This window comes from Megascapheus bottae, chromosome 14 (assembly GCF_031878675.1).
Source record: "Megascapheus bottae isolate mThoBot1 chromosome 14, mThoBot2.hap1, whole genome shotgun sequence".
NCBI classification, from domain to species: Eukaryota; Metazoa; Chordata; class Mammalia; order Rodentia; family Geomyidae; genus Megascapheus; species Megascapheus bottae.
This window is the reverse complement of record NC_143522.1, coordinates 57,578,788-57,598,036: the sequence shown is the minus strand read 5'-3', so window position 1 is coordinate 57,598,036 and position 19,249 is coordinate 57,578,788. Positions and strand designations below refer to the sequence as shown.

Here is a 19,249-nt window from a genome sequence, read left to right as displayed (position 1 = left end):
ATAATCTTTGTATTCAGTGCTTGATCCACACCTCCATTTCCAGTTTTTGGGTGTTGGTTGTAGATAAGGGTTTTATATACATTTCTACCTGGGCTTACTTTGAACCCTAATCCTGAGATTTCAGCCTCCTGAGTAGCTAAGACTGCAGATATCAATTGAATTTGTTATTGGCTGTCTTTCATGTGCATGCATGCATGCATCCATCTACCCATCCATCCTGCATCATCCATTCATGCATGAGTGCTAAGGCTTTAACTCAGGGATTCACACTTGCTTTGTTTTCTGTCACTCGAGCCATGCCTGTAGCCCAGTTTTTTGCTGGTTGTTTTAGAGATGGAGTCTTGTGGACATTTCTTTGTTTGACTCAGGATCATTTGCATCTCTGTCTCTTGAGTAGCTAAGATAATAGGTTGAATCGCTAGTGCCAGCACCATTTGTTTTGATATAAGCAAGCAGGATGTAAACACAGCTCTAAATAGATCCATTAATGAAATGAACTAAAACAATTTCTGAAAGATAAGCTGAATTTGCTGATTTAGTCTACATAGGAGATCCTCTAAAATTTCTGTCACTTGCAAAACATCAAAAAAAAACTCCTTGAATTTTTTTATTTATTTTGAATGAGAAAGTTGTTGGGTTAATAAAAGAGGATAGCTTCATTGACAAACATTATTATAAATAAAAATAGCAAACTTTAATTTTCATAAATATATACTAACCTTTAAAATAATAATGGATTTCTTATATTTATGCCACTCTAACTATAGGTTCATATTGGTGAAAAATTTCAACTATAGGTGAACAAAGGTTTAAAATTCATTCATTTTATTTTCTTTTTGGATAAGGGCATTGATCTACTGTTGATAACTTGGAATTATTTTCAGCCACATGTTATTATTTGTTTTCAGACCTTGAGTACTGCACTTTCTAGTCACCTGTTTTATGCATTCAAATCACAAATTATTTTCAAATTACTTCTGGTTGGTGAAGAAAGAAGTTACCAGTAATTGGGCAAAAACAGACCATCCTTCTTCTAAGATTAGTCAAATATTTAGGAAGGACTTTGTAGGTTAGAAAGCTGATAACATTAATCTAGTTTTAAAATGTTTGAGTTAGTCATTTTAAATGTATTTTAGTCAATGTTAATGCTGCCAATAACTGTACTGGTGTGAAATCTTGAATCCTTGGGTTTATATTTAGAATTAGTATTGAGATTCCACTTCACCTTAGTCAGAATGGCTTCTCAGCAAAATAAACAGTGAATACTGCCAATGGCTTAAGTGAAAAGATAACAGAAACTGGAAATACAAGTTAGTCCAGGCACTCTAGAAATCAGTGTAGAGCTTCTTCCATTTTGTTTTTTACTACTCCTGACTATACACCTGAATTATTGTAAGTTATGATACAATACAGATACATTTTTATTGGCTAATTTTCATGGTAGCCACCTTAAGTTATGAGAACTGGGGACCATTCTGTGGTGTCTGGATAAAGAAACCATGGGGCACGCACACACACACACACACACACACACACACACACACACACACACACGCACCTCCCCCACGCATATCCAAAAGGAAGAATGAAAATATATGGAATGAAAATATGTCATTTGTAGAGAAGTAGATTGAACTAGAAATGATTAGACTCAGTAAGACAAATATATTTTTTGTAACACTCAAAACAAAGACACAATAAACAAAGAAAAAGCACATGAAAGTAGAAAGAGAATGATGGGTAGAGAATGGAGGCAAAAGAAAGACAGTACCGCTTGCATGGTTATTATGATCTATGAGCATTATAGAAGTAGAAAAATAATGTCATAATGGAATACATTATTTTGATCAATTAATATATGCTAATAATACTAAAAAAGGAAAAGAACAACATTATATTTTATGCTAACCTTGTTTCCAATTCCACATAAATTCTCAAAAATCTTGGTATTTTAAATCAAATTTAATCAGATGCTGTGCTGAATAATTTCCTCTCTTCTAATGTCATGTTGCTTCATATCAATTTAATTTGACTTTTAGAGCATTTGTTTTGATCATTTATCATGCTCTGGCCTTTAATCCTTGGTAATAACCTCAGCAAAAATTTTCTGTGAATTAATTTGAGAAAGCACTCTTTCTGTTGAAATTCACATATTTAAGAGTAAAGGCTTGTAGGAAATCTATACTTACAGCACTCTTAAATCAAGTGGTCCTCATAAGACTGTGTAACATTTGTTATACCACTTCTTTAATTAGATTTACTTAAAAGTATTAAGCATTAAATATTGCTATTCAGTTTGGTGAGCGTCAATGTTTTGTTTCATGGACTAAATGACAGGAGATCATACATATTTACACTTTCTTCTTGAAATTGCAGTTTCTCTAGTTGCTTACTATTGCTTTAGATACTTTCTAGAATTCTGTGGCAGTACTTTCTGGTGGACCCAATATTCTGAAAGGGAGATTCTCTTTCTTTCCACTTTTTTTTTTTACTTTGGCCCAATCTGCGTGTCTATATCTGTTGACTGTGTGGCCTCTTTTTTGGTCTTACATTATGTTCTTTGTCTTACCAATGCTCTTTACAAAAATAGTCTTATTTTTGTTTCCCCTGTAATGATATTATAAGAAACATATCCATTAGGATAGCTGTTTACTTCAGAATACCTCAGTGAAAAACTATTAAGTGTGAAATCTGTGAACCTCCGGTGGGCTGCAAATACCCCCAACATTTTTTTAATTATCTTAGTGATATATAGAGGGGTTACAGTTACATTCATAAGGTAGTGAGTGCATTACTTCTTGAACAATGTTATCCCTTTAGAAACATAAAAACAGTACAAAATGTACCATGCTTACCAGCAGGTGCTAATGTAGTACCACTCAGGGAAAACTAGTGCTTCAGAAGAGATACTTTTAATTAGTTGTTTCAATAAAAAACAACTACAACTTTACCTTCTGCTCAGCACAGAAAATGTACTTTGGTCTTTAGGTCAGCTCATAGAAGACAATTAACTGGCAGGAAAGTCAGGGTTCTTCTACTACATGGACACAATAATATCAGGAAAGTGTCAGAATGACTTAAACTTCCCTAATGAGCCTCAGAACTTTAATGAGAAGATTTTCAATTCTTGTGTGATTAATATTACTCTGTAACAGAGAGGAATTTTTTATTGTGAAGGAGATGTACAGCAGATTTCAAGCTAAATAATTAAGAATTAAGAGGAAGTTAAAAGTGTTAAATCCCTCATAGTCCAAGGGAGATTAATTATGGACCCTCAGTTGAGATGAAGCTAGGTTATTCAGATAGTCATTGTAATTTATAATAAAGTAAGAAAAATGGAGTTTCAACGTTCTAGTGTCTTAACCATTTATTTTTAATATAATCAGTCAAATAGTACAAGCATTGTATTTATTCCTATTAACTTGGTTCTGAATATTTTTTCTTCATAACTTTAGTCATTGTGAATCAAGTCAAACTGGGCAAATAGGCTTTGTGTTTGTGAGTTTTTCCCTAGTTAGAAAGATACCAGGTAGGGAAAATGGCATGAATGCAGAATGATAAAGAAAATTAATAGTCTAAGGGCTTCACCAATAATAACCAAACTATTATTAGGGTATGTGAACATATATGTAACCAAATGGCTTTTAAAGGTATTTATTTTCACGTAGTAGTTTTACAATGGAGTTTCAATCTGAGTAGTCTGGTTGAGTGCAATGCTTCTTGATCAATTTCATGCCTCTTATTGGCTTAGAAAACAGTGGCATTTAAAAACGCTATTTTGGGGGGCTGGGAGTTTGGCCTAGTGGTAGAGTGCTTTCTTAGCATGCACAAAGACCCAGGTTAGATTCCTAGGTACCACATATATAAAAAAAGCTGGAAGTGGTGATGTGGCCCAAGTGGAAGGGCTTTACCCTTGAGAAAGTCCAAGTACAGTGCTCAGGCCCTGAGTTTAGTCCCCAGGACTGGCAAAAAATGCTATTTGTGGGGGATCTTGGTCTCTATCATTACTTGTTGAAGCAGCTTTCAGGATGTCAGAAGTCATGGAAATGTATTATGAAGCACTTAGGAGAACTGACTAGAAACAGCCAGAAGCAAAAGTTGCAGGGACAATAGGAGACGTTGTGACAGAAGTAAAGTAGAGGTCAATAGTCACCTCCTTTAAATCGATGCCAGTTATGTCCATGTAGGGTACATTGGAAGGGAAGTTGGAGGTGTTTGGGATGGTGAGTTAGCAGTTTGATTCCCTAGGGGGACAGTGGTAAGAGAACAGGATTTAAAGCAAAGGCCAGAATGAAAGGATAAAGATCTAGTGAGAGATCTAAATATGTGTATAGGTTTAAATTTCTGCAGGAGATAGCATATTTAAAAAAAAACTTTAACAACACGTAGACTAATGATATGACCCAGGTATGCTTCTTAAAGCTTGTAGAGAAGAGCATCCTTTTGGATGAATTGTTTTCAGTAGTGCCTAGGACCACATTTGAAAAAAACAGAATTTGGTCTTTTAACACTTCTTTCCAGAGACAGGGAGTCCATATGGGCTGTACTGGGCTTTTGGACTTGGGTGGGGCTACTTTTTGGTTTCAGACAGTATGTGTGCATACTTTTGCTTAAGTGTCTTTCTCAGTACTGGTCATCATACTCTTCCAGCTTCTTGTATTTCTGATTCCACAGGTCTAGGGCTTTTGTTTGTTTGTTTATTTTTTTGTGTGGTTGTTTCCCACTATGAAGTGTAGGGTTTCCACAAGGCTATGTAGAGAATCCAGTGTTCCCACGACGTCATGAGGACAGCAGAGATGATCTGCTAATCAAGGGGACGAACATATTTACAGGAGCTGAATTTCATGCATGTATTCATGTCTTGGAGTAAGCAAACACGGTGTTCTTCGTACTCAGAGACTTTGAATTGTTCATTGCCTTTTATTATGTGCTGACTTTACCTGTATTTGAGCCTTGCCTGCTTTATGGGGTATTCTGCCCTGTAGTACTGCCTAGTAACTGTGAATGTTCCAAAAGGTTATCCTTTACTGGGTTTGGAGGTGGGAGGAAGATGTCAGGCTATTAGCAATATACAAATACCAATTACCATTAAGAATGGCCTCTTCAGGAATGCAAATCAAAACAACTCTAAGATTCCACCTCACTCCAGCTAGAATGGACAGGATCACGAAATCTAATAACAACAGATGCTGGAGAGGATGTGGCCAGGAAGGATCACTACTACACTGTTGGTGGGAGTGCAAACTCATTCAACCACTATGGAAAGCAGTATGGCAGTTCCTCAAAAGACTAAACATAGAGCTCCCCTATGACCCAGCAATTCCACTACTAGGCATTTACCCAATTGTCCAGAAACAAGGACATACTAAATCCACTAGCACAATGATGTTCATTGCAGCACTATTTACCATAGCAAAGATATGGAACCAACCCAGATGTCCCTCAGTTGATGAGTGGATCAACAAGATGTGGTATTTATACACAATGGAATTCTATGCTGCTGTCAGAAAGAATGACATTGCCCCATTTGTAAGGAAATGGAAAGACTTAGAAAAAATCATATTAAGTGAAGTAAGCCAGACTCAAAGGAACATAGGCTCAATGGTTTCCCTCATTTGTCATAATCAGTAGAAACCTTGGTCTCTCCTAGCAGAGATTTGCAATAGAGCAAAACCTAGATACATAAGACCAAATAGTATGACGCTAAATGAAAGGACCTCTAGGATATAGAAACAAAAGCCATATAATGAGTGATTGTTGTCCTTAATGTACTATGTTATCTCTCATCTCTTTTGCTGTCCCTTGGTTATCTCATATTGTTACAGTATTTCACTTTGTTACCTGATATATTGTATATATGCTTATTTGGTTATTTGAAATTGGATAGGGAAAGGGGGAAAACAAGATGAGGGGTGGGGGTGGGGGGGAGGGAAATGGGGACCAAGACATGAGAAAGGGTATCAATGTATGTGAATTAATGCACCTTCTATCTGGCAAATATAATGTAACCCTTTTATTAATTACAATAAAATATATGAAAAAAAGAATGGTCTCTTCAGGTCTATGGCTGCTTTTATGTCACTTTTAAGCCACAGAACAACAGATGTGCTAGGAATCCGTTTAGTATGGCTAATCTCTGTATTTGGCTCAGCTTTTTTCACATGCACCATGCAACCCTACTGGTGTTAGATGGCTTTTCTCTCAGGAAGTCTTCCAGGAATCCAAGGAAATTGTTTTCCCAGGTATCTCTTAGTTCATGTTCACAAAAATGTCCACTTCTTGACCTCCCTTAAACTCTACTTTCCTTTGGTGCTTTTTCATCTTACATTTGAAAATTAGAATGATTATAATCAGAATCACCATATTGACTACCCATTCTTGAACCAAAGGAATTGAGCTTTTGAAAATTTAATGTAGTGCCAGTGGTGGTGGCTAATCAGGCTGAGATCAGAGGATCCTGTTTTGAAATCAGAAGTCAGAAATGGAACTGTGGTCAAGTGGTAAAACACCAGCCTCCAGTACATACACAGACAGCAACACAGACAGCACAGTTATGTGAAGGATCAAGAATGATATGTCATCTTTTAAGTAGGGGAAAAAAGGAGGGGTAACAGAAGAGAGTAAGATCATTTGAATATTAATATTCTGTAAAATGTGTACTTGAAATTTGCACACTGGTTTTTAACAATTAAAGTGATACAAATTGATCTTTTGAAATTGTACAAATGTCTTTTTTGGAATCAGGAATACTGTATATAGAAATTCTCATTTAAGTGATTTTTATTTCCTGGCTTTCTGTGACTGAACTTATAGCAACAAAGAAAATTGGAGATTAAGGACATAAATCAGGATTTACAATTTAGAAGTCATAATTAGAAATAGACTAAACCTTCTGTAGAATCAGAATGGATACATAGATAGCTACTTAACTCGCTACTCTTACAGAAAGATTGTTCTTTAATTCTTGAGGTAAAACATAAAATGAAATGAAATTGTACAAATATTCTGATCAATTAAAAGGCAAAACAGCAGTCCTTTGTGAGATATGCTAGGATTCACAAATATCTTATTGCAAAGGATATCTTATTGCAGTTTGTTTTTTTTCTACTCTAAATAAAGGGTCAAGCAATATCTTCTAATAACTCACAACCACATCTTTTCTTGTTTGAACATGTCATCCAGCACTTTTTGATTAGATGTTCTCAGATAATAGCTGGGACAGATTGACCAAAGGAGAGCAATTTCTTTAATCAGGATAACATAATGATTCCATCACAAACTTTAGATAGAGCTATGGATATCATCAATTTTCTTTCCTTTTTAAAAAAATCTATTAATGGTGCTGTATCTTTAGTGGAATTGAAGATAAGACTTTCTGCACATCTCAGTACAACTGTATAAAAGACCATAACAATGCCTCTTGAATCAAACCCATTAGCTCTCCTATAAAGAATCACATTTCCTAGGGACTTGGCTGTACCTAAGGACAGGTACTCTGTAAACAATAAGCAATGGGATGTGGGAACTGAGATATGAGTTCTCTGCTTGTCTGAGGCCAGTGACCTTGGCTTCTCTCTGTGCTTGAGTCAGTTTCAGGGTGTCAGTTTCTTTAGCTATGAAGGAAGGAGTTGTCTAACACATTCTAAGGTGCTTTCCGTTCTAAAATTCTTTGTACATTTTACCTAGAGTGCTTAGAATGTCCCCAAGCTGACTGGAATGCAGTAAATAATTGATGATTATGTACAAAGTATATATAACCTCTGGATAATTAAGTATACAATGTGAAAATTCTATGACACCTTCCTACTTGTGATTTGAAAGCAGAATCATTGTGAATCAGTCACAAATTTACAAGCTCTTCTTTTACATAGATCAGAGAAATTCTTGTCATTTTAAAGCAATCTGAATTTATTGAAAACAGAATATCTCAAGATTGGCTGGCAATATCTTGTACATGTATTTACTTTATCCATAATTAGATGTCAAATGAGTATATTTGATGTAATAAGGAAAGGTATTTTAGTAACTAGTTGCGCTATCTTTCTATTTTGTTAACATATCATTTTATCATTATTATTAAGGTATTATAAAGAGGGATTATCATTTCACAATTCAGGTAATGTGTACATTTCCCTTTTGGGAAATGTTTCTTTCTCTTGTCCTTGCCCACAAGTTGCATAGATCATATCCTCTCCTTTTCTGTGACTCCCATAAGTCCCCTTAATGAGCAAACAAGAAATATGCAGAATACCCTACCAACAGCAACATAAATAGCCCATGTCTCCATTTCCTGGAATTGATTTTGATAAACAATATTTTACATGTTTCAAAGAGTAATATCTTTCCCTAGAATCTCAAAGTTGTTTTCATTTGTATTTCCTTTGTAGTGAAGCATGTTGAGCATTTTCTCATGTGTTTCCTTCCTTGTGGGTGGGACGTTAAAATCTCCCATTATTAAATGGAAAAACTTTGAATGAAACATATTAAGTGAAATAAGCCAGACCTTACGATGCATCTAGGATTTTCTTAGCAGAGGAACCCAATAGCTGAAAAGCAACGTATGTATGTGGCCGTAGAGGATGAACTCTGGAATAGGAAACAAGATTTAAGAGATTTATCCTTGTGGTTGTTTTAAATGAACTATGTGAAATTATTTTTATACTCTTTTTTTCTGTTGCCCCCCTCCCCTTTGGGGTTTATTCCCTGTTGTTGTTGTATCTGACTTTGGTGCCTGACTTTGGTACTGTATGCACATTTATTTGTTTCTTGAATCAGGGAAAGAAAGGGGAAAATAAGATGATGAGACAAAGGACAAAGGGAGAATCACTGTGTAACAGTGGTATTCAAAAGACAATATGTTGGAAATGAAATTTACTTGGGAAGGAATGAGAGGAGTGAGAGTAGGAAAAAACATGGAAGGGGTAACAATGTTCAGGAAGTAATGTAACTTACCTTACGAATGTAACTCTGACCCTGACAATACAGCACCCTGATAATAATTTTAAAAAATCCACTAATATTGTGCTGTGTTCTGTCAGTTTTTGTAACTGAGTGTTTGCTTTATATTTTCAGGTGCTCTGTTGTTTGGTGCATAGGCACTGACTACTGTAATTTTCTCTTTGTGGATATTTCTCTATATTAATATGTAGTGACCTTTGCCTCCTCTTCTTGCTTTTAACCTGAAGTCTGTTTGACCAGACAACAATGTAGCTACTCCTGCCTTTTTAAAATATATTTTTATTGTAATTAATAGAAGGGTTACATTATATTCACCAGATAGAAGGTGCATTACTTCACAAACATTGATACCCCTGCCTTTTTGTGGGTACATTTGAGTGAAAGATCTTCCATCCCTTCGCTTGGAATTTGTGTTTATTTTTGACCGTGAGATGTGTTTTTTAGAGACAATAGATGACTAGATCTTGTTTTTTTTTTTCGTTCAGTCTGCTGCTATGTGTCTTTTGATTGGGAATCGAGCCCATTATTACTTAATATTCCTATGGAGAAATATATCATGTTTTCTGCTATTATGTTTTTGGCTTTTTTCCTCTTGTCTTTTTTTCTAGTGATTTGTATTCATTGCTTTGTTTCCCTGACTTTGTCTTCTTCAGATAGTATGTTTTCCATCATGTCCTTTGTAGCGCTGGTTTAATGTTAGTGATTTCATTTAGTTTTTGTTTATTGTGGAAAGTTTTAGTTTCTTCACTGATTGTGAATATAAGTTTTTCTGGGCATTCTATATTTATGCTTCTGACTACAATCAGTATATTTTGGTTTTTAAAATCTATAGCTGAAAAAGTAAACATTTAGACAGGTAAAAAACAGAGCTCAGGTTTCAATGTTGTCTTCAGCAAGCAAATCTAAGAGTTATGCATGATTATGTATTTGTATAATGATTGTTGAAATAGAAAAACACGGAAATATACTTTGGTTTGTGGTTGTGCTGGAACTTCAACTCAGGGTCTCACATTCTCACTTGGTTTTTTCATTCAATCCTGAAACTCTACCACTTTAGCCACACTTCTGGCTTTTGTGATTAATTGGCGATAAGAGTCTCAGAAACTTTCTGCTGGCGGATGATATCAACCTTTGATTCTCAGATATCAGCCCCCTGAGTAGTTAGTATTATAGCCATGAGCCACTAGCACCTGGCCCCATATTTATTTTTAGTCCTTTTACCAACCCTTTGGCTTGTTGATTATTATTACAAAGGTGATCATTATCTATATTCTCATTTTGTAGGTGAAGAAAACTCAGTCTAGAGAGGTGTCTTAGTTTGGCTCAAGGTACAAAGAATATGGTAGAGCCAAGGAATAAACTGGCATCCTGGCTTTATGCTTACAGTCAACCCTGTGTTATTGAGGTCTGTTGTGATGATTCAGAAAAGCACTACTAAGTTATATGAAACATGTTAATATGTTCTTATTTGCATATTAGTTTGAATTTAATAAAGAAACACTTTTATCAGTGAGTTGGGACATACTGATTTTCTATTCAGTAAATCTGTAATTTTCTATTTCTTTGTTCTTTGTGAATACCTAACAACTATAATACCAACTTCTATTTCTGTTTTCATTTAAAACTACAATTCATTTGTATAATTTGTTAGTATGTATTATAGAATATATTAATGATTTGTTTTGTCTATTTGTAGGAAAGCAACTTCTGATGAACTATCATGAGATGAAAATCATCGTACTATATGAAGGGAATATATCTTTTTTACATTCTTCTGGTGGCCTTCATTAGTTTTGTTGGCATTGCCAACACAGTAGAATAGCATAGAATATATTGTACTTAGATATGATTGGCTCATATAGTTAACTCAAGTAACTGACATTCAATAATACATTCATATTCCTTCTGATTCTTAAACAATTCCTTTCACTATTTTCAAAACCTTAAATGGAAGTGGTAATTATAATGTCTTATAATATGATGTGCGATAAGTTGCAAATATGTCAAGAAGTATAATGAGACAATAAGAAGAAAATTGAGCCAAAGAAAAAAACCAATCCAATTTTGTATAGCAGTTTATTCTGCAGCCAGAAAAGTAATTGCTTATTTGCCATTGAAGGCAAGTATTCTATGACTGTGTAAAAAGACCTTCTATTGCAAAGTGAGAGTGTTTGAAGTTCCATTTGATCAATGAAAACTCATGAAAGTCTGTACACTTCTGGGATTCTTCTTGGAAAGGAAAACTTTATAACCAAAATATGTCTTAAATATACATCGATAAGTATATCTGAATGCCTTAATGCTGGACAAATAAGAACCTGCCACATGAAATGGTTATTCTTTTCACACTTAATTGAACTTCAGACTATCACATCAATGTTGAGATAACTGTTAAATTCGGGACGATTCTTACCCTAAAAAGGTTTTAAGAATCATGCTATTTTGTTTGATCAATATGAAATGTGAATTGCATTATGTGAGTTTCATCTAAATTTATTCAGAATATACATGGAATTGTTTCACAGAAGACTGACTTTTGGTAATAATTCTACCTTTCAGAGATATAAGTAGTTTATGAAAATGCTTAAAGTCATATCACTCTATGTTCTTAAAAGTACTAAAAATATTATTTATGTCAAGAGCTCATGGTTCATGCCTGTAACCTTAGCTACTGAGGAAGGTGAGGCTTGAAAGATCATGGTTCAAAGCTACCTTGATCAGAAACATTTCCTTGCTTCCCATCTCCTAAATTAGTAGCAAAAAGCAGGGTGTGGATTTGGGCAGCCCAAATCCTGAGTTCAAACCTGGGTATCTCTAGCTCAAGACCTATGAACATAAGATCCTATAGGATGAGACTAAATGAAAGGAACTCTAGGATATGGAAACAAGAGGTTTATCTTGTGTGATTGTTGTTCTTAATGTACTATGTTATTTCTCTTCTCCTTTGTTGCCCTTTGGTTAATTTCATATTGTTACTGCATCTCACTTCATTACCTGGTATATTGTATATATGTTTATTTGAAATAGGAAAGGGAAGGGGGGAAACAAGGTGACTGGGAGGGGTGAAAGGAGGGAAATGGGAACAAAAACATGAGGAGTATCAATAAGTGAGAAGTAATGGATTTACTACCTGACAAATGTAACTGTAACCCCTCTGTACATTATCCTGACAATAAAAAAATAAAATAAAATTTGAAATAACCTGAGTATCTCTAAAGAAAATGCCGATCAAACAGAGTGTTTCATGAAACACATGCTTTGAAAATAAACTTTAGCCAATTTAAAATAAGTTTATTACTTTTCCTTTAAGTTGGAGAAAAATGTGAGAAGGGGGCAAAAATATTTGACAAGAAATGTACTCATTACCTTACATATGTAACTTTAAACCCTCTGTACATCACACTGACAATAAAATTTAAATTAAAAACCCCACCAAGAGTGTAAACTCATTCAACCACTATGGGAAGCAGTATGATGATTCCTCAAAAGACTAAACATAGAGCTCCTTTATGACTCAGCAATCCCACTCTTTGGCATTTACCCAAAAGTTCAGAAACAAGGACATACTAAAGCCACTAGCACCGATGTTCATTGCAGCACTATTTACCACCACTAAGATATGGAACCAACCCAGATGCCCCTCAGTAGATGATTGGATCAAGAAGATATGGTATTTATACACAATGGAATTCCAATTATCTGCGTGTGAGAAGTAATGCACCTACTATGTGGTGAATGTAACTGTAACCCCTCTATATAATACCTCTATAATAAAAAAAACCCACCATTTTGAGTATATCCCAGAAAAAACATAAGATTTTCAAGTTTGATAATTTAAAAATTCTACCATTTTCCTTTTTATTTTTTATTTTTAACATTTTATTGTAAAGGAGGGGTTACAATTACAAAAGTCAGGTAATGAGTCCATTTCTTTTTGATCTGTGTCACTCTTCCCTCATTTTCTTCTAGTTTTCCCCTTCTGACACCCAAGTTGTGTATTTTTTCAGAGCTGGCATCAAGGTGGATTTATAACTTTAGTAGTTCAAGCTTGTCATCAATAATTTGCTTTGGGATGTTTTTTATCCTGGGACTTGAGTTCAAGGCCTGAGTTCTGCCCTTGAGCACTTTTGCTCAAAGTTAGTACCTTAATACTTGAGCCATAGCTCCACTTTTGGCTTTTAGGTGGTTAACTGGAGATAAGAGTCTACTAGTCTTTCCTGAATAGGATGGATTCGAATCATCATCCTCATTTTTCAGTCTTCTGAGTAGTTACAATTACCGACATGAGCCTCTGGAGCTGAGCAAGAGATCTTTTTTTTTCTTTTTTAAAGATAGTAGGAAGTTTGAACTCAGGGCCTTCTATTTGGTAGGCAGGTGCTCTCTCATTTGAGGCACACCTCCAGCCCAAGTATTCAAGGTCTCCCAATGCTTGTACTCTGCAGCTTTCTAGAAAAGCTAGTGCTGGTGAGGATTGTCAGATGGCTACTCTAAATTTAACTGATGATTGCTATTGATAAATATCAATGAGAATTTCAGTAAAAGAAACAGTAGGTTTTTACTGATGGAGCAGGGGCAAAATTCGATAATTTTCCATTAATCTTGTACAGAGGTTCAAAAGTGGTTCTCTTCATGCACAAGAATGAGGATTTTAGTTGGTATGTGAATGGGTGGTTGACTGCACAAAGAACAGAGTTACAGTCAGTGTTGCCATCTTACAAAAGTTTCCTAGCTTTGTGATGACATTCAAGGACCTTCCCCACTTGCATCATTGAGACAACTTAGGACAAGCAGCTGTGGGTTTCCCCAGACGACAGACCACATTCAGATTGTCATCTTCAGAAGAAGTCAAAGTATTTCCTCCCATGATCAACATGTGCATGCAGAGTGGAGTAAAGTCTGGCTCAAATACTGAGACCACAAAGAAGACACACAGATAAGAAAACAGAGATGTGAAACCTTTATCCCCTTACAGGGAAAAGCCAATGCTCTAACAAAGTGGCCTTCAAGTGTCTTTGAAGTCACTCTCAATTGTTTATAGCCCTCATGCCAGAGATGTTCCCTGCAGCAGAGCTTGTATGAGATTAATAATCTATTACTTACTTAATTTATTCATGTGGGCATTCTTGTCTATAAATAATCTAGCATTGCAATCTAACCTAATGTTTTGTGACAAAGCTGTCAAGACGAGAAAGAAGTCAGAAAACATACACGATGCTTTTTAACTCTTAAGTTTTGTTCATTTGCATGTTGTCTCCTGGAGATGAAGTCAGAAGTAGGGTATTTCTTCCAGGGGTGAGGTGGCATTTGGAGGTATGGGGGCGATTTCCAGGCACATCCAGTTTGCCAAGAAGCACGGTGCCACTCTGGAAATGGTTATTGTAAAAATGATGTACAGAGAGGTTACAGTTATACAAGTCAGGTAATGAGTATAATTCTTTCTGAACAGTGTTATCTCTTTGCTCATTTTTTCCCAGTTTTTCCCACCTGACCCCCTCCCACACAAGTTGTAGAGTCCTTTTCCTACTTACTGTCCTGTGAGTACCACGGCTACATCTGTTCACCCTTGTCCCGCTATTTTCTGTGCTCCCCTTGCCCTCCCCCAAACAGATGAGCTTACATGCAAGACAAAAAGTACAAAAATAAAAAAGTAACAAAAGAGGAAAAAATACCCCAAAATAACAGCAAAAAAACCCTTTCTTTCCATTTTGTGGAGTTCATTTTGATAAACACCATTTTATATTGAACAGATATGCATCTAAAATATACTTAGAACTGAAAAACAATTACCAACTCTCCCAAACAAATCTTCGAAGAAACAACTCAATTACTAAATGAGCTAAGACTTAAAAGATTTTTTTTTCCAGAAGGAGTAAGAATAGCCAGTATATCCATGAAGAAATATTCAACATCATTGGCCATAAAAGAAATACAAATTAAAACAATACCTCACTCCAGTATTCACCTCATTATGAAGAAAACTTACAACAACAGAGGCTGGAGTGGATTTGTCCAAAAGGGAATGCCACTACACTTTGGTGGGAGTTTAAAGGTGTTTCATCACTCTATCAGTCTTGGAGTCAGAGGCTTGCTCCTTACAGCAAACCTAGCAACTATTCTGACTTCCCTATGGTTGACTAAGTGTTTGCTTTCAAGATCTACCTAACAGTATCTTTGGTTGTTCCTTCAGGTGGAGGAACACAGTGCTAGTCTGCTTCTGTGTTTAGAACTCTGTGGTCCAGGGGTACTGCATGGGTTACTTGACAGGAATGGAACACCAACCCCAACAAAAACAACACTGGAGTAAAACAAGGAAGGGAACATATTTTCTTTTGTTTCTGTGAAGTAGTTCTAAGCTCCCACTGAGCAAAGATTCTTATTTATTTCTTTTGGAGATTTAAAGTTTGGTATTCTCTTATTTTCTCTAGCAACTACCTGTCAAACTTTTTTCCATCATTCTCCTGCGGCTTACTAACTTCTGCCATTCCTTGAAGTCATGTTCTTTAGATTGTATTTTCTGGCTTCTGGAGACACAGGAGAGGGGTATGCATCAGTAATTCACCATCTTCTGTATTCATTGCATGGCAGAGGTAGCTACTTATTTCTATAAGGTCTAGTCGGCCCATCACTGCTCAGAAGAGAGGCTTCACCACTTGCCTACTTGTCTTGCAGTTATGTGCAGTCATTTCATCAAGATCTGTTCCCTGGGATACTGATATTTATGTGTCCAACTTCCAGCTAATGTTTTTATTTTTGCTTTAATGGGAAGAGTGAGGTACTTTAGGAGTGGTTGAAACAACAATAAGAAACCTAGATATCTAGTGATTAAGCACATGGTCTGGCAGTTCTGCTTAGTCTATCTCACACAAACCATTTTCAGTTTAGTCTAAATTTACATTCTAGTGCTGTAGATAGCCAATACCAATGTAATATCTGGAAAGAAAGAATGATTTGTTTGATACTGAAAATTGGCTTCCAACCCATCCAGATATAATACAAAATGCATTGCACACATTTGAAACGTGTGTGTGTGTGTGTGTATGTGTGTGTACATACTGGGGCTTGGACTCATAACTTTGGCAATATTCCTTGGTTATTTTGGTTACTATTTGCTCTCTACCACTTGACCCACATGTTGGCAACTGTTTTCTTTTTTTTGCATTTAAGCAAGATCTTCGTTTTGAGTAAATGTGACAATTTCAAATGTACAAAGCCAACAATGCATAGCATACATTCACTTTATACTTAAAAAAACCTAAACTTAAAAGAAAATAAAAAAGAGAAAGGAGGTAGCCATACCAAATGAATACTATTTTGACATTCTATTAAACAACAGAAGATTGTGCATGAGCTAAGAGGAAAAAAATGTAGGGGCAATCGGATAATCTTAGGGAAGGATAAAAGTGATAGCAAAAGTATACTCAAGATGTATTTTTAAAACTTTCAGACATGCACCCAGTGATGTAATAAAAAGAACATAATACAACCAATAGCATAAAAAAGAGAGTAGATTCTATGTTTTTGTCTTTTGTTAGCCTAGTCAATTTCATTCTTTTCTCCTTCACTTGTCCTTACTATTCTTGTGAATCACTTGGCTTAATTATTCCAAATTGTTAAAGATGAATTGAAGAGATAGGGTTATAACTCAGCAATGGCATGCTTACCTAGCAATTACTAGGTTCAATTCTTACTTTGTGCATTTGGATAAAACTCAAGGTATTGTGGTTACTGACATTGAAAAGACCACACAGGGACTCAATCCATAAACTACAAAAAAAAAAAAAAAGATGGACCTGACTATGCAGTGGTTTTCAAACCTGCCATTCACGGAGTGCCCCTGGAGGGGTTGTTAGAAACACAGAAACGTGGACCTCTCACCAAAGCCTTTTATTCAGCAAGCTTGAGGTGACAATTTTTTTGTTGTTCCAGTCCTAGGGCTTAAACTCAGAGCATCAGTGTTGCCCCTGAACTATTTTGCTCAAAGTTAGAACACTACATCTTGAAATACAGCACCACATCTGGCTTTCCTGATGCTTAACTGGAGATAGGAATCTCATGAACTTTCTTGCCCTAGCTGGCTTTGAACTCAATTCTCTGTCTCCTGAGATCCTGGGCTAGGATTACAGGCAGGAGCCATCAGTGCCTAGAAGGTCAGATTTTTTAAATGAATTTCCAAGTGATGATGATGATGATGATGATGATGATGATGATGATGGTGGTGGGGGTGAAGGCTTGAACTGCACTCTTAAGAACCAGAGCACTGATGGAAAAAATTGTCAAAAGACCAATAAAGATGTAGGTATACATAGCAGAAAATGGTATCTTCTTGTATATGTTTTTCAGGATATAGAACATTAGTTCTAAGTTTATCACCTGCTCATTCCTTGTCTTAAGATCATATGTGATCTTATCTCAATTGTTTCTTCAACCATTTCTTTTTGGTGTGTGTGAGTATGGTGGTGGACACTGTACCAAGGGCACTGAACTATAACCTCAGCCCAAACTAATTACTATTAAAAAAAGGTAGGCATAAAGAATCTTTCTGGCAGTGTGCTGTTTGTAGATATTAACCACTTTTTCAGAACATATTTCTATTAAAATACCTAAATTCTTAGATATAGAACACCTGATTATCTGGACCAAGCTAAGCTTTTATTTTACAGGCTGAAGTTTATGGATTAAAAAAGCACTACAATAATTGATGAAGCCTCTCTAATTTTACTTGAAGGGATTTAAAATTCCCAGTAATAACTTGTACTGTTGCTGAAGAACTCATTGATTGAAGTTCAACCAGATACCCACAAACAGCATCCAGGCATAGATGTGTAAATCTTCTCCTCTCATAATTAACAACGTGGCTAGGATTCTCCACATATTTCATTAAAAGTACATGGATACAATCCAAAAGATGCAGTGTTTTTTTCACTCAGTTCCAGAATGGATCCCATGATTTGAACAGTTGATCATACACTTCTAGTAGTCGAGGTAATGGGGCTCCAATTTCATTCATGGTCTGTATAGCAAAGCCCACATCCCAGTCCAGAGTACAAAACTGCTGTTCTAAAAACTGTATAATAAAAGCCAAAGGAAAGAAGTGAGGGGTCTCAGCATACATGCCAACGAAGACAATCTTGAGACTAAGAGCATGCATTCTATCTGGTGAACTCAATGTTACATTATCATTCACTTCTTTCTCAATGATATCTTGCCAAAGTGTTTGCCCCAATATGGGATCTGAATATCCAGCACAATGGATTATTGCAAGCTTACACTCTGCAAGTTTAAATGGCTCAGCAAATTCCCCATAAAGCTTAGTTATGTCCATTACCTCAGAATCCAGTTGAGAAACTGCATCTTGCACAGAAGAATGATGGAAATATTTCTTTTGTAATGTTTCTTGTATTTGAAGTTGGCAACTTTCAGTTTTTCTTCTAATTCGTGAAGAAATTCACCATCTGCAGCTATTGATAATATTAAAGTGGAAAGTTTGGCACTAAGATTGGCTCGAGCAATATATTCTAATCATCGCTGAAGTGAAATTTCTGTGCTGTGTGCATGTCAGCCAATTTGGACAGGACACGAACAACATCACTAAAACTTCTGTTCTTCTCCTAATACCTCCAGAGTAAATCCATGTAACGAACTTTGTCTTGATCCACTTTGGCCATTTGGGCTAGATGTGGCTCCAGAAATGGAGACGCAATCTAGATATCATACAATTACACAAAACAATTTTCACATCACCTAACTGATAGAGAAGACAACTGTAATTGAAAAAATATGGAACACTTCATGAATTTACATGTCATCCTTGCGCAGGGGCCATGCTAATCTTCTCTGTATCATTCCAATCTGTATCGTGCTGCCTAAGGGAGCACGGCAATTGTTTTTTTTTATGATTTATTGGAGATTATAGTCCTACAGACTTTCCTTCCTTGGTTTGATCTTCATATCTTATCCTCCCAAGTAACTAGAATTACAGGTGCAAGTCTTTACTGCCTGACAATTATTGAGTATTTTTAAGGGGGAACATAGCAGAATATGGAGCATCTCACACATCCATCCATCCATCCATCCATCCATCCATCCATTCATTCATTTATTCACATATATGTAAATATACACATATGCACACATATATATATGTATAGTTGGTCATGGGGCTTGGGTTAGGGGTATGGGTGTTGTCTCCGATGTCTTTTGCTGAGAGTTAGCACTCTACTACTTCCAAAAACTTTGAGTCACCGCTCCACTTCTGGTTTTCTGGTGGTTAATTGGAGATAAGAGACTCATG

The 19,249-nt window shown here is 35.9% G+C and overlaps 1 non-coding gene across 1 annotated transcript; it reads right to left on the bottom strand.

Annotated features, from left to right (window-relative positions):
* Positions 1–18,729: 18,729 nt before the first annotated feature.
* On the bottom strand, positions 18,730–18,833 carry LOC150055375 (U6 spliceosomal RNA). The gene has a single exon (XR_016537742.1). It is a non-coding gene; the product is annotated as a U6 spliceosomal RNA (small nuclear RNA).
* Positions 18,834–19,249: the final 416 nt, after the last annotated feature.